Source organism: Stenella coeruleoalba (assembly GCF_951394435.1).
Source record: "Stenella coeruleoalba genome assembly, chromosome: 6".
NCBI lineage: Eukaryota > Metazoa > Chordata > Mammalia > Artiodactyla > Delphinidae > Stenella > Stenella coeruleoalba.
In genome coordinates, this window is record NC_137151.1 from 58509640 (window position 1) to 58527440 (window position 17801).

At 36.9% G+C, this 17801-nt stretch overlaps 1 protein-coding gene across 2 annotated transcripts in view; it reads left to right on the forward strand.

Annotated features, from left to right (window-relative positions):
- Positions 1-17801, forward strand: part of SLC4A10 (solute carrier family 4 member 10) — a 230828-nt gene that overhangs the window by 61678 nt on the left and 151349 nt on the right. The gene's annotated exons all lie outside the window — the stretch shown is intronic.

Sequence of the window (17801 nt, forward strand, 5' to 3'; positions counted from 1 at the left end):
GTTTGTTTTTCCTGCTTGATAGAGTCTGTGTTTTTAGTCTATTGATGATCCCCAGTAGTTCTGGACATTTTCTTTTGATTCTGAAGTAGATAATTTTCAGAGGTATCATCTTCTTTTGGGCCATAAAGATTATTTTGACTTTCCTTTGATTTATAGTATTTTTACAGGCTGCCAGTTTTTTTCTTTTTACTCACCAAGTAAAAGAAAATACTTCTTTTTACTTTCCAAGGCAAAATATATCCATACTATGTGTGTCCAGCTATATCCTAAGGCGGCTTAGAGAGGCACTGCCATTAGTGTGTTCTTCGTCTCCATCGCTGTGTATAATTATGGGCATCAAACTTCCCCAAATACCATGTACTTCTGCCAGAGGTAGAATGATTGATGGGAGTGTGTAAAGAAAAGTACTCTGGGTATCCTGCACCAGCATGATAGAAGGATGATCATCTCTGAGTCAGTGGGCAGAAGAGGAGGTGTGAAAGTGTCCCCCACATTTTCAGTGTTTTTTGTTTCATGAAGTAGAGTCTGGGAATATAACAAAGAGACAACTGGGTAGATTTCTCTTACTCCAGCTTCATCTGTTTATAGTTAGGGGAGATTCCCTCTTAGACTCTGGGAATGGAATATCTGTTGGAATAAGCTTTAATGGTTACTTTGAGTTTCTTAAATACTTCTAATATTTGAGAAAATAAGTGGCATTCACATGAACTTAGAAATATTTAGTAAACAAACAAAAATAAGCTTGTTCCTTCTGCCTCTGTCATGTTATTCTTTTTTTCCATAGCTGGATACATTATGTCAGTTTTTCTAGAACAGTGGTCCTCAACCTTGGCTACGCCTGGGAGATTTAAAAACATTTTGGTGGCCAAATCCCATACCAGTCAGAATCTCTGTGGGTGGGACCCAAGCATAAGTACTTTTAAAAAATACCCCAGGGCTTCCCTGGTGGGGCAGTGGTTGAGAATCTGCCTGCTAATGCAGGGGACACGGGTTCGAGCCCTGGTCTGGGAGGATCCCACATGCCACAGAGCAACTATGCCCGTGAGCCACAACTACTGAGCCTGCACATCTGGAGCCTGTGCTCCGCAACAAGAGAGGCCATGACACTGAGAAGCCCGCACAGCACAATGAAGAGTGACCCCCGCTTGCCACAACTAGAGAAAGCCCTCACACAGAAATGAAGACCCAACACAGCAAAAACAGATAAAATAAATTAATAAACTCCTACCCACAACATCTTCTTAAAAAAAAAAATACCCCAGGTGATTCAAATGTGCAACCAAGGTTGACATCCAGTGTTCTAGAAACTTTGCTATTCAAAGTGTGGACCATCACAATGCTATGAGACTAGGTATCAATTACAGGAAAAAAACTGTAAAAAATACAAACACATAGAGTCTAAACAATATGCTACTAAATAGCCAAGAGATCACTGAAGAAATCACAGAGGAAATCAAAAAAACCTAGAAACAAATGACAATGAAAACACGACGACCCAAAACCTATGGGGTGCAGCAAAAGCAGTTTAAGAGGGAAGTTTATAGCAATACAATCCTACCTCAAGAAACAAGAAACAGCTCAAATAAACAACCTTACTGTACACCTAAAGCAATTAGAGAAAGAACAACAAAAAACTCTAGAATTAGCAGAAGGAAAGAAATCATAAAGATCAGATCAGAAATAAATGAAAAAGATATGAAGGAAACAATAGCAAAGATCAATAAAACTAAAAGCTGGGTCTTTGAGAAGATAAACAAAATCGATAAACCATTAGCCAGACTCATCAAGAAAAAAAGGGAGAAGACTCAAATCAACAGAATTAGAAATGAAAAAGGAGAAGTAACAACTGACACTGCCGAAATACAAAAGGTCATGAGAGATTACTACAAGCAACTCTATGCCAATAAAATGGACAACCTGGAAGAAATGGACAAATTCTTAGAAATGCACAACTGCCAAGACTGAATCAGGAAGAAATAGAAAATATGAACAGACCAATCACAAGCACTGAAATTGAAACTGTGATTAAAAATCTTCCAACAAACAAAAGCCCAGGACCAGACGGCTTCACAGGCGAATTCTATCAAATATTTACAAAAGAACTAAAACCTATCCTTCACAAACTCTTCCAAAATATAGCAGAGGAAAGAACACTCCCAAACTCATTCTATGAGGCTACCATCACCCTGATACCAAAACCAGACAAAGATGTAACAAAAAAAAGGAAACTACAGGCCAATATCTCTGATGAACATAGATGCAAAAATCCGCAACCAAATACTAGCAAAGAGAATCCAACAGCACATTAAAAGGATCATACACCATGATCAAGTGGGGTTTATTCCAGGAATGCAAGGATTCTTCAATATACGCAAATCAATCAGTGTGATACACCATATTAAGAAATTGAAGGATAAAAACCATATGATAATCTCAATAGATGCAGAAAAAGCTTTCGACAAAATTCAACACCCATTTATGGTAAAAACTCTCCAGGCATAGAGGGAACCTACCTCAACATAATAAAGGCCATATATGACAAACCCATAGACAACATTGTTCTCTATGGCGAAAAACTGAAACCATTTCCTCTAAGATCAGGAACAAGACAACGTTGCCCACTCTCACCACGATTATTCAACATAGTTTTGGAAGTTTTAGCCACAGCAATCAGAGAAGAAAAACAAACAAAAGGAATCCAAATCAGAAAAGAAGAAGTAAAGCTGTCACTGTTTGCAGATGACATGATACTCTACATAGAGAATCCTAAAGATGCCACCAGAAAACTACTAGAGCTAATCAACGAATTTGGTAAAGTAGCAGGATACAAAATTGATGCACAGAAATCTCTTGCATTCTTATACACTAATGACAAAAACTCTGAAAGAGAAATTAAGGAAACATTTCCCATTTACCACTACAACAAAAATAATAAAATACCTAGGAATAAACCTACCTAAGGAGGCAAAAGACCTGTATGCAGAAAACTGTGAGACACTGATGAAAGAAATTAAAGGTGATACAAACAGATGGATAGATATACCATGTTCTTGGATTAGAAGAATGAACATTGTGAAAATGACGATACTACCCAAAGCAATCTACAGATTCAATACAATCCCTATCAAACTACCAATGGCATTTTTCACAGAACTAGAACAAAAATTTCACAATTTGTTTGGAAACACAAAAGACCCTGAATAGCCAAAGCAATCTTGAGAAAGAAAAACGGAGCAGGAGGAATCAGGCTCCCTGACTTCAGACTATACTATAAAGCTACAGTAATCAAGATAGTATGTTGATTTTGTGCCAGTAGGCACAAAACAGAAATATAGATCAATGGAACAGGATATAAAGCGCAGAGATAAACCCATGCACATGTGGTCACCTTATCTTTGATAAAGGAGGCAAGAATATACAATGGAGAAAAGACAGCCTCTTCAATAAGTGGTGCTGGAAAAACTGGACAGCTACATGTAAAAGAATGAAATTAGAACACTCCCTAACACCATACAGAAAAATAAACTCAAAATGGATTAAAGACCTAAATGTAAGGCCAGACACTATAAACCTCGTAGAGGAAAACATAGGCTGAACACTCTATGACATAAATCACAGCAAGATCCTTTTTGACCCACTTCTGAGAGAAATGGAAATTAAAACAAAAATAACACATGGGACCTAATGAAACTTAAAAGCCTTTGCACAGCAAAGGAAACCATAAACAAGACGAAAAGACAACCCTCAGAATGGGAGAAAATATTTGGAAACGAAGCAACTGACAAAGGATTAATCTCCAAAATATACAAGCAGCTCATGCAGCTCAATATCAAAAAAAACAAACAACCCAATCCCAAAATGGGCAGAAGACCTAAATAGACATTTCTCCAAAGAAGATATACAGATTGCCAACAAACACATAAAAGGATGCTCAACATCACTAATCATTAGAGAAATGCAAATCAAAACTGCAATGAGGTATCATCTCACACTGGTCAGAATGGCCTTCATCAAAAAATCTACAAACAATAAATGCTAGTGAGGGTGTGGGGAAAAGGGAACCCTCTTGCACTGTTGGTGGGAATGTAAATTGATATAGCCACTATGGAGAACAGTATGGAGCTTCCTTAAAAAACTAAAACTAGAACTACCATATGACTCAGCAATCCCACTACTCAGCATATACCCTGTGAAAACCATAATTCAAAAAGAGTCATGTACCACAATGTTCATTGCAGCTCTATTTACAATAGCCAGGACATGGAAGCAACCTAAGTGTCCATCTACAGATGAATGGATAAAGAAGATGTGCCACATATATACAATGGAATATTACTAAGTCATTAAAAGAAACAAAATTGAGTTATTTGTAGTGAGGTGGATGGACCTAGAGTCTGTCATACAGAGTGAAGTGAAAGAGAAAAACAAATACTGTATGCTAACACATATATATGGATTCTAAAAAAAAAAAAGTGGTTCTGACGAACCTAGGGGCAGGACAGGAATAAAAATGCAGAAGTAGAGAATGGTCTTGAGGGCACGGGGAGCGGTTAGGGTAAGCTGGGATGAAGTGAGAGAATAGCATTGACATATATACACTACTAAATGTAAAATAGATAGCTAGTGGGAAGCAGCCACATAGCACAGGGAGATCAGCTCGGTGCTTTGTGACCACCTAGAGAGGTGGGATAGGGAGCGTGGGAGGGAGACGCAAGAGGGAGGGGATATGGGGATATGTGTATACATATAGCTGATTCACTTTGCTATACAGCAGAAACTAACACAACATTGTAAAGCAATGATACTCCAATAAAGATGTTTAAAAAAATGAAAGACACTGGAGCAGGAATAGCACAAATACCTATTATGGTTGGACTCAAGTAGCAGAAGTAGGAGAACTGGCTGGACTAAAACAAAAGGGAGTGGTAAGGATATGATGAATGATGGTGCAAACTATGTAATGGCATTCATGGTCAAAAACATTTATACTACTGCTCTTTATAAAGAAAATAGGTCAGAGTCAGCTGAAAGGCTGGGACTCAATAACAAGGGATTAAGTAGAAGAAAAGAGAATTTTAAAATGTTCTTATCGAATAAAGAATGTTAAATTTTAAAAAGAAAAGAAGTGTGGTCCATGAGCCAGCAATATTAGCATCACATTTGAGCTTGTTAGAAATGCAGAATCTTAGGCCCCATCCCAGACCTCTTGAATCAGAATCTGTGTATTAGCAATAACTTTTGGTAACTTACATGCACATTAAAATTGGACAAACTCTAGAATGTTGCTTGTCACATCTTGTTGTATGTTAGACTCATCTGAGGAGCTTTTAAAAAATATTGATGCTCAAAGGCTTTTATTTAATTAATCTTGGGTATTTTCCTAGGTCATGGTATTTTTAAAAAGTATCCCAGGTGATTTAATATCCAGCTAGGATCAAGGGCCATTGATCTATCTTAAGAAAGTCCTGCCTCTTTATTTGGGAAACTTGGCAATAAGCCAGGTAGCCCAGATTCTGCCACTGATGTGTCAGCCACTATTTTTAGATGCCACCTTTTCCTTCCTCCACCAGCCATCTGAGTATCTTTATTGCCATTTAGACCTAAGATCTGTTTTATCAGGGACAAAGGTTTGGCACCCTAGTAGTCGCTAAGCAGTAGAACCTCCTATATTTCACTTTTTAAAGTTTCTTCAGGACTAATAATCTGCCTATGTTCCTATTCCACAGTCAGTTTAAGTGCCTTGATAATCAAGTACTCAGTTACATGCTGAGACTGAAACCATGTTATGAACACCATCCCACTTGATTTGGACTTTGATACTCAGCATAGTGTGAATATATGAGATTACTATGCTGAAGCCTTCGAAGAAAATTTCTGACAACTTAAGAAATACTTATTGTACTTGGAAAGATTTCAAAGAAAATCTTTGGAAGACATTCCTACAGGTGCTTTAAAATTATAAAGAATTCAACTTCAAAGAGGTATGAGATAGAGGAGAATGTAAGGAAGCATCAGGCTCCTCTGCTGGGATCCTGGAGCTTTTATATTGTAAACTGGAGTATGGGATTATGAAGACACGGAATAATTTGGACCCATATTTCTGGAGCAAGGATCAATTTAACAAAAAGATTTTAGTGTAAATATTTGAATTTTGGCACTCAAAAATGTCATTCCAATATATGAGAAACATCCACAGAATCCCACTTTATTATATGACCCAATCATGTAAGGCAGTGTTGTTAGGAACCTGGTTGTATCAGTGCTGCATCCAGGGAAAACTGAACAGGCCTTACTGTAGCCAAAGAGATTATGCTCATGTCACAGGCCTGCAATGGCTGGGTCTAGTCCACCAGATCCCGTGGTTGGAATGTGATTTCTAGGTGAGTCCAAAGATAGACCCAGCTTTTTTTCTTTTTTTTTTTTTTTTTTTTGCGGTACGCGGGCCTCTCACTGCTGTGGCCTTTCCCGCTGCGGAGCACAGGCTCCGGACGCGCAGGCTCAGCGGCCATGGCTCACGGGCCCAGCCACTCCGCACATGCGGGACCCTCCTGGACCAGGGCACGAACCCGCGTCCCCCGCATCGGCAGGCGGACTCTCAACCATTGCGCCACCAGGGAAGCCCAGACCCAGCTTTTTGACTGTGTCGTTATGGTGGTGGTGATACTTCAATTATACAAAACTTTTGATGCCTGCAAATAAGTTCAATCTACTTTTGTTACTGTGCTTAACAAAATTGTTTGTATAAGATTGTGATGATTAATTTTTCTTCCTACTGTAATCAATTCCCTGACAACAGAATACTGCTAAAACTTTGCATCTTGTTATTTTTAATATTGTCTTTCATTCACTTTATATAATTTTAAATTATATTTTCAACCAGGAACATGGTTGAGTTGTTTAAAAATAAGTTTGAAGCATTAGCTTGAAGTCAGTGAAAATATAAAAGATAATGAGAGAAATTCAGAACACTTTAATGTTAATTTGCTCCTCAGCCTCCCAACAAAGAATGTAACAGGAGAGATGACAACAGTATATAAATTATAATTAATCTATAAGCACTAGAAATAAATCTTAAAGACATCTACTTTACTAAATGCTTATTTAAAATATGGTACTCAAAGGTACTGTATAAATTAGCACAACCCTTGAATTAGACCTGGGATTTTTCCATTCTTAGATGATAAATTGTGTACACATTTTAGGAAGAATGAAGCAAATACAGAAAACATAACTTCAAATCTGTTATTGATGGCAGTAGCTTCCTGTTCCTATTTAACTCCCAATTGGCTGATATATAAGAATATCAATGAGTTTTTAAAAAAATTATTTTATGTAATGTATAACACAAGTATTTATGAATGTTAAAACATAGAAACATAAACGTACAACTCAATGATTTATGACAAAGAAACATCTGTGTAAATATTGTCTTGGCTAGCACTCCAGAAACCCCCTTTGTCCTCCCTCCCAGTCACTACTCTCTCCCTTCTCCCCAAAAGGATCTCTAGTCTGTCTTCTTACATTGGGTGTTTTGCCTGTTTTTGAACTTTTTATAAACGAAGTCATACAGGAGGGATTTGTGTCTCTGTTGTTCAACATTGTGTTGTTAGTGGGATTCACCAATGTTTTTAGCTGTAGCTTTGGTTTATTCATTTTCGTTATTGTACAGTGCTCATTTGTTTGTATATACCATGCATTCTACTATTAATGAAAATTTAGGTTATTTAATTTTTGGAGATACTATGAAGAACAGTGCTGTGAACATTTTTGTATATGTCTCTTGGTGCACATATGCATTTCTCATACCTAGGAATGAAATTATTTGTTGCTGAGTCATAAGATATGTGTATTTCAACTTTAGTAGGTAATGCCAAACAGTTTCCAAAATAGGGTACGTATTAACACTTTCACCAGCAAAGTGTGAGAGCATATGTTGTTTTACATTCTAACTACCACTTGACAATTTCATTCTGTTAACATTAACCATCTAATGAGGGGCATAATGGTATGTCATTATCTTAATTTGCATTTCTTGATTACCAGTGAGGTTGTGTAACTTTGCATGTGCTTTTTCGGCCATTTGGATAGCCTCTTCTATGAAGTGCCTATTCAGGTCTTATGCTTGTTTTTTTTTTTTTTAATTGGATCATTTATTCTTTTTGATTTGTAGAAGTTCTTTATATATTATGGACATGTCTTTTGTTGGTTTTTCATGTTTCAATTATCTCACATTTGTGGCTTATCTTTTTTTTTTTTTTTTTTGCGGTACGCGGGCCTCTCACTGTTATGGGCTCCAGACGTGCAGGCTCAGCAGCCATGGCTCACGGGTAGCTGCTCCGCGGCATGTGGGATCTTCCCGGACCGGGGCACGAACCCAAGTCCCCTGCATCGGCAGGCAGACTCCCAACCACTGCACCACCAGGGAAGCCCTGTGGCTTATCTTTTCACTCTTTTAATGGTGTCTTTTGATGTATCTACAAATTCCAGAAGAGGATACTAAGAGGCTGAGACCCTTATTCCCTAGTGCAGCTTTCTCCATGCTGTAATTTATTTCCATTATATATTTTACTAAATACAGAAACAGAACCTTATCTTAATCTGTCATAGTCTTAGCTACAGTTTGTATTACAATGATCTATGTTTTAAGTGGCTATCTTAAAAATAAGTAAAATACGTATCAAAATAGGAGAAATATTTATGCTTAGAAAAATTCTTTCTGATTGTGATATTACTATAATTTACATGATTTATGTCATACAATTTTAAGCTGCATAGATATTTAAAAAGTCATTGAATAAAACATTTTGAATATTTGCTGTATTGAAACATAATCTGAGCCTCTCTTTAAGACATTAAAAGTATGTTGATGGGATGATCATAAAAAGACTTTTGTGAGCATAACCTAATACCTATAAAATCATTTCTACTCTAAAGAATGAAAAGCCAGATACATGGAGGCATATGTTGTTTAAAAACCAAATACAATACCTCTTGTCCATGAATAGATTATCCTACGTTAATAAATTATTATTTCCTGTGCTGTTATCATTGTGTCTTCGAGAAGTCTTTTAAACATATGATGCCCTACCTCAGACTTTCAAATCCTCTTTATTCATAACTATGAGGGTCTTATTTCCTCATGTTTATTTAATGACTATGTTGTGATGAGTGATCCTCATGCTTTATTAGGGGAAATACTAATAAGTCTTAAATGCAAGCTTCCTGCACATAGTACTTGAGTTTGGGGGGTTGGATGCATGGTAAGTGTTATAGATACCCAGATTACTGATGCAGAGTAAACTGAAATAAGTCATTGAAAACAGTGATGAGAGAAATTGTTTCAAAAGAATGAGAAACACGGGCTTCCCTGGTGGTGCAGTGGTTGAGAGTCCGCCTGCCGATGCAGGGAATGCGGGTTCGTGCCCTGATCCGGGAGGATCCCACGTGCTGCGGAGCGGCTGGGCCCGTGAGCCGTGGCTGCTGGGCCTGCATGTCCGGAGCCTGTGCTCCGCAACGGGAGAGGCCACAACAGTGAGAAGCCCGCGTACTGCAAAAAAAAAAAAAAAAAAAAAAAGAATGAGAAACAATACCAATGTTGAGGCATGGCTACTCTGGGATTTGGTTTCTGAGAAGTGAGTGAGTTGTTAGAATAGGCTGTCATGAAACACAAAACTTCTATGTCTGGTCACACTGGGTAGGTCTAATAGAAAAATTTAATTGATTTCTTAGTGTAACTCTAAAATTACAACTTATGCTCTTTTTTACGGCTGTTTGAAGCATTGACTTTATTTATTTTTTTATTTATTTATTTATTTTTTTTGGTCCAGAAGAACCAGCCACAGAGGTAACAGGCTGTCAAGAAGCATTTCTTTTGACTCTGATGTGATTGGGTTTAGTATATATTACTATAATCCAGATAGTATACTTTTAGGAAAAATATAATACTAGCTTCTTATTTCAGATAAATTAAGTCATAAATGTATATGCTGCACTGTGATTTCCTTAAGCACATTGATATTTATGGAAATCCATCAGTCTCATTTCAAAATCAACATTCATGTTACATCTAGGAAATTGGCATATGCTTTTGAAGAGGTTGTTAAGCAGGAGACTTGGCTATTGACTCAATTCTTACTCGTTTTGCTATAAAATTTAGTTTGACAAATTTCTTAAAATATTTGGCAATAAACCATATCTCATATATTAACATTCTTAAAAGGAAATGCTTTACTAATGCCTGCAGCAAATATGCTATATAAAAGTAGTTTCTGTTTCCTTTCTTATAATTTCTTGAATATATGCAATCATATATAAGATATAGTGCTGCACATTGGTGGGAACAATTAAACAATTTAAAAACTGGGATGCCCTGTATTTTAAGACTTTATTTTTTGGCCCAGAGATAAACCCACGCACATGTGGCCACCTTATCTTTGATAAAGTAGGCAAGAATATACAATGGAGAAAAGACAGCCTCTTCAATAAGTGGTGCTGGGAAAACTGGACAGCTACATGTAAAAGAATGAAATTAGAACACTCCCTAACACTGTACACAAAAATAAACTCAAAGTGGATTAAAGACCTAAATGTAAGGCCAGACACTATAAACCTTGTAGAGGAAAACATAGGCAGAACCTTCTATGACATAAATCACAGCAAGAGCCTTTTCCACCCACCTCTTAGAGAAATGGAAATAAAAGCAAAAATAAACAAATGGGACCTAATGAAACTTAAAAGCTTTTACACAGCAAAAGAAATCATAAACAAGATGAAAAGACAACCCTCAGAATGGGAGAAAATATTTGCAAATGAAGTGACTGACAAAGGATTAATCTCCAAAATATACAAGCAGTTTATGCAGCTCAATATCTAAAAAACAAACAACCCAATCCCAAAATGGGCAGAAGACCTAAATAGACATTTCTCCAAAGAAGATATACAGATTGCCAACAAACACATGAAAGGATGCTCAACAATAGTACTCATTAGAGAAATGCAAACGAAAACTGCAATGAGGTATTACCTCACACTGGTCAGAATGGCCATCATCAAAAAATCTGCAAACAAGAAATGCTGGTGTTTGAGGGAACCCTCTTGCACTGTTGGTAGGAATGCAAATTGATACAGCCACTATGGAGAACCGTATGGAGGTTCCTTAAAAAACTAAAAATAGAACTACCATATGACCCAGCAATGCCACTACTGGGCATATACCCTGAGAAACCATAATTCAAAAAGAGTCATGTACCACAATGTTCATTGCAACTCTGTTTACAATAGGCAGGCCACGGAAGCAACCTAAGTGTCCATTGACAGATGAATGGATAAAGAAGATGTGGCACATATATTCAATGGAGTATCACTCAGCCATAAAAAGAAATCAAACTGAGTTATTTGTAGTGAGGTGGATGGACCTAGAGTCTGTCATACAGAGTGAAGTGAAAGAGAAAAACAAATACTGTATGCTAACACATATATATGGATTCTAAAAAAAAAAAGTGGTCTGACGAACCTAGGGGCAGGATAGGAATAAAAATGCAGACGTAGAGAATGGACTTGAGGACACGGGGAGGTGGAAGGGTAAGCTGGGACAAAGTGAGAGAGTGGCATGGACATACATACACTACCAAATGTAAAATAGCTAGCTAGTGGGAAGCAGCTGCATAGCACAGGGAGATCAGCTCAGTGCTTTGTGACCACCTAGAGAGGTGGGATAGGGAGGGTGGGAGAGAGACGCAAGAGGAAGGGGATATGGGGATATATGTATACGTATAGCTGATTCACTTTGTTATACAGCAGAAACTAACACACCATTGTAAAGCAATTATACTCCAATAAAGATGTTAAAAAAAAAGCCTTTAGTTTTTAGAGCAGTTTTAGGTTTACATGAAAATCGACAGGAAGGTACAGAGGTTTCCCATATACTCCTTGGGAGGTACAGTCACCCCCATTATTAACATCACTCAGAATGGTACATTCTTTTACCAAGGATGAACTTACATGGACACATCATAATCATGCACAAAACCATAGTTTACCTTAGGGCTCACTCTTGGTGTTGTATGTTCTGTGGGTTTGGACAAATGTATAATGACATATATCTGTCATTCTAATATCACACAGAGTATTTAAAATCCTTTGTTCTCAGCCTATTCATTCCACTACCACCCCCAGCAACCACTGATCTTTTTACTCTCTCCATAGTTCTCCAGAATTTCATATAGTTGAAATCATACAGTATGTAGCCTTTTCAGATCAGCTCCTTTCACTTACTAATATACATTTAAGATTTCTCCATGTCTTTTCATGGCTTACTGTCTCATTTCTTTTTAGCATTGAATAATATTTTATTGTCTGTGTGAATCATAATAGATTTGTCCATTCACCTACTGAAGGACGTTTTGGCTTCTTCCTAGTTTTGGCAACTATGAATAAAGCTGCTATAAACATCTGTGTGCAGGGTCTTTTGGTGGGCATAAGTTTCAACTCCTTTTGGTAAATACCAAGGAGTGCAATGCTCTACCATATAGTAAAAGTACGTTTAGTTTTGTAAGAGACTGCTAAGCTGTCTTCCAAAGGAGTTATACCATTTTGCGTTCCCAACAGCAGTGAAAGAGCGTTCCTGTTGTTTCACATCCTTGCCAGCATTTGGTGTGGTTAGTGTTCTGGATTTGGGGCATTTTAATAGGTGCATAATGGTATCTCGTTGTTTTAATCTGCATTTCCCTGGTACTATATGATGTGGAGCATCTTTTCATATGCTTATTCGTCATCTGTATATCTTCTTTGGTGAGTTGCCTGTTAAAATCTTTGGCCCATTTTTTGATCAGGTTGTTAGTTTTGAGTTTGAAGGACTCATTTATGAATATGAAAGAACTATGATCATTTCTAGGATTCTTGTAACTTTTATATTGACTGAACACTACTTGTGGGATTTAATTATAAAGTAACTCTATTCTGGCTTGTACCATCCCTTTGTAGTTACTCAGTGGATCTAATTGTTATTCTGCTCCTGAATGAAAACTCTGATGGGTTCTCCAGCCTTTCTAGTCACTCGTAGGTAACTTGAAGTCCTCTAATAAGTAATTAAAATATTTAGTCTCATGTAATAGTGAAAACTTTGAACTTGCTTTAACTGTAAGGCCTTTTGCCTCCCTCTCTTAACCAGGTGTGCTCCAGTTGAGAACAGAGAATGTAGTTGTTTTTTTCCCCTCCTACCTTGAACTTCTTCTCCTTCTTCCAGATGCTTCATCATCTTTCTAACTCTAGTTTCTGATCCATTCAGATCTGGAGCATAGGAAATGAAAAGAACTAAGTGGAATCGGGCAGGAAAGCTGTTACTTAGCTGGTAGTCTTACAAGCTGATGTCATACTCTCTAGGCTTAGCAAGAATTTAAATTGTCTCATTTTCTTTTACCTGCACTCTTTTCTGCCTTATTACTTATCCCCCAGATATTCGGCTATAGTGATAGATTCCCCCTGCTAAAGTCTTGTAATTGCTCCATGGCAGCCTCTTGGACAGCATCTAAGATGACCCCACATTCCACATTCTCTCTATCTTGCATATTCTCTCTCTCTCTCTGTCTCTCTGCTTCTCTCCGACTCTCTCTGTCTCATAGGTGCAGCTCAGATATGATTCACAGAAAACATGCACACACTCATTACCCTGGTGAATTCTGGAGTGCATGTTATTCACAGCAGCGATCTCAGCCATCGGCAGCTAGGCAGACTTTGTTTCTCTGGGAGGAATCATACCCCAGTCCACTGCGGGGAGACATGTTAAATTCATGATGCCCTAGAGCACTACTCAGTTGTCTTGAGGGAGAGGCAGACAGACTACTCCCCTCCTTTTGTAAGGGATTAAGGAAACTTGGGACTCACATTACAGCTTTCTTTGAAGAAATTCTTTCCAGAATGTGTCTGCTATTTTCAACTTATGATCTCTTTATAGCCTTAGCATGGGTAAAGAGTTAGAGTTAAATAACTAGGTTTTTAGGAACATAGTTTGTAAGTTCTGCATGTAGTCTCACGTCCCCTTTGGAGAGGAATGCCTGTTGGTTCTTAATGCTTCAGCTGAAATGTTCTTTTTATCAATCCATAACAAAGTAGACTAATTGGCATTAATAATAAATATATTATTTCAATTATAAAATGAATTAAAATATAGGAATCCAAACGAATAGATTATGTAGGACATTCAAATAACATGAGCAAAATTTTAAAGTTCAAATGAAGATGGAAAATAATACTGAGCTGCAAAGAGCCTGGAGACATCAACTTGGAACATTAAACTTGTCATCATTTCATGATTTCAGAAGATAATCTAAATATTGATTTATCTGAAATATAACAAGGATAAAGAAGAAAAGCACCTATAATTCAGAAATGCAAAATGGTAAACATCTAATGAATCTGCTTTCTTGATCTAAATGTCATTGTGTATGAAGCCTGTGGTTTTCATGACAGTAAGATCATATATGTAAAAGGGAATTTTCCAATTCACTTCTGTCATTATACTTGTTCTGTTGTTATAAGAAGTATATTTCTCAGCATATTTTTGACCATTCTCCAGAAAGGGCCTGAAAAATAGAGAACTTTTGGACAGGGTCTACAGAAAGGAGAGTATTTTCACTGATTATTAGGAAAAACGTATTTAAGACCCTGGTTAATTAATATGTGAGTAATTAAAGCAGTAGGAGTAACATAGCTAACAATGAAAAGATGAAAGTTTGCAAAGGAACTTGCTTATTTCCAGTTATGATTCTATTAGTGGCTTTCCTCAGATAACTTTGTAAGTTTGATTTTAACTAACCATTTGTTGAAAACATGGTCTGTATTCCAAAAGAAATATTGATAGTTTTTTTCTGATTGTAAAAGTAATATATGGTCTTTGACATTCCAGTGCTATTGAACATTAAGCTGTCCAAATCCTGTTACACCTAGTTCTCCTCATTGATTCTACAGCATCTGACATTATTGACTTCTTAATCTTCTTGAAATCCTTTTCTACCTTGACCACTGTTGTACTACTCTCTCATCAGATGTAAGCTTTATATGGGCAGAGGGTTTTTTTCTGTTTATATCTGTCTAATTCACCTGACCAATGGAAGGTGCTCATTATATATTTGTTTAATGTATAAATTCTTTTACATATCTACCTAATCCTCTTTTGACTTTTTTTTTTTTTTTTGCAATACGCGGGCCTCTCACTGTTGTGGCCTCTCCCGTTGCGGAGCACAGGCTCCGGACGCGCAGGCTCAGCGGCCATGGCTCACGGGCCCAGGCGCTCCGCGGCACATGGGATCTTCCCGGACCGGGGCACGAACCCGTGTCCCCTGCATCGTCAGGCGGACTCTCAACCACTGCGCCACCAGGGAAGCCCCTCTTCTGATTTTTTTAACTCTTCCTCATCCTAAATCTTAAACCTTATTATTCCCCTGATGCTGAGTCTTCTCTCTCTATTCTTTCATTTTTGAGTCCTCATCCATTGTAATCAAATGACTTCTCTAGTTAAATGCAACCCATGTCTTTACCTCTGACCCTGTCGTCTTTTCCAGAATCAAATATCCACCTTTCCTGTGACCATCTTTATATGTTTGAACCATAATCACCCGAAACTCAGCATATCTAAAAGATGCCTCTTGTGCTCAGCCTACAATAGTGGCTCCTCATTCTGACAAGCCTTTTTTTCCCCGAGTTTTATTGAAAAATAATTGACATACCTCACTGTATAAGTTTAAGGTGTATGGCATGATGGTTTGCTTTACATATGTTGTGAAATGACTTCCATGATAGGTTTAGTTAACATTCATCATCTCATATAGATACAATAAAAAGAAAAGAAAAAAATGTCTCCTTGAGACGAGTACTCTTAGGATCTACTCACAACTTTCCTATATATCATACAGCAGTGTTAACTATAGTCATTATGTTGTACATTACATCCCTAGTACTTATTTATCTTATAACTGGAAGTTTATACCTTTTGACCATTTTCCTCCAGTTCCCTGCCCCCCTCCCCCGCCAAAGCTGGTAAGCACAAATCTGATCCCTTTTTCCATGAGTTCGGTGTTTTTGTTTTGTTTTATTGTTTTGTTTCATCTTGTCCTTTTTTTTTAGATTCCACATGTAAGTGAGGTCATATAGTATTTACCTTTCGCTGTCTTATTTCACTTAGTGCCTTCAAGGCTTACCCATGTTACAACCCTCTTTTAATTAACGGCACTGTTATTTTCTCATTCTCCGCGCTTTAATTCTAAACCTCTCTATTTGACAGGCCTATATTTCCATTGTAACCATCCCCACTACCACTAGCATCAGCATCAGTCATCATTAATAATATTTATATAATGCTTTATAATTTGAAAAGTATTTTTGCATGCATAATTTCTTCTTTAGGGATTAGATCCTAATTCCTTCTAAGAGACTAATTCTGGCAGCTGGAAATATTTTCTATTTAAAGTATTTAATTTGTTATTGAACAGTAAATTTTAAATGACAATTGAGGTAAGTATAGCAAGGAGAAGTATAGAGTGCTGTGAGTTAAGATAACAGGTGCCTGACTTAATTATTGCATACGAGTGTGCTTATATGTGTGTTTGTGTTTTATGAGGCTGATTAGGTAGGCTTGCTGAAGCATATTACAGTGAAGTAGATGCTGAAAGATATACGGGAGATCTAGAGGAAACAGTATGTGCGATGGTCCTGAAGTGGGAAGGAGCATGGTATTTTTAAAAATCTGAAAGAAAGCTAAGGTACTCAGAATGGAATTGCAAGGGTAAGAGAGTGGCAGAAGGTAAGGCTAATAACATAGGCAGAGGCTAGGGCCCCATCACAAACATATATTGAACAGAAAGTATGACACTATATTATGTTTTATGTAATATGTATATTTTTCACTTTTGACTTCTGAAATCCTCAGTCGTGACTTAATTATAACCTAACTCTTTAAGTTACTGATTAATTGGTTTATTTTCACAAAGTATTTAATATTATAGATTTCAGTAATCACTGTTGCTTGTTACTGATTTACTCATTCTTTTGTGTTTTAAAAAATGTTTGAAAATACCAAATGTTTTATTGGAATAACATGGAATTTATAAGATGGTTTTCCACTATTGGGCTTTCCCATTAATATAAACTTGCTCATTTATTTAGGTCTACTTTTACATCATTCAATAAAGTTTTATAATTTTCATCACAAATGTATTGATTGAATAACACATTTACCAGGTAACCCAGCAATCCTACTCCTAGGTATTTGCCCTAGAGAATAAAAACTTATGTTCACACAAAAACCTGTACAAGAATACTTATAGCACTTCTGTTCATAATTGAAAAAATTGTAAACTAAATACCCTTCAGTAAATGAATGGATAAGAAAACTATGGTACATTCCTGCAATGGACTATTACTCAGCAATAAAAAGAAGGAATTACTGTTACATTCAGTGACACAGATAAATCTCAGAATCTCAAAGGCATTATGATAAGTGAATAACAACAGTCTCAAAAAACTATACATTGTATGTTTCCATTTATATGGCATTGTGGAAAAGGCAAAACTATAGCAGTAGGGACCAGATTAGTGGTTGCCAGGGGTTAGGAGAGGGGTAAGGTTGTGACTACAAAGAAACATCACAAGGGATTTCTTTGGTGAATTATATTCAGCACAGTTTTAGTATAAGTGAATTTTATCATAGTCTACTCTTATGAATATTACCATAAAATGTAGCATATGTGATGAAAGAAAATGTGTGTGTGTATAAAAGAGATGTAGAAATAGTTTCCATGATGTTATAT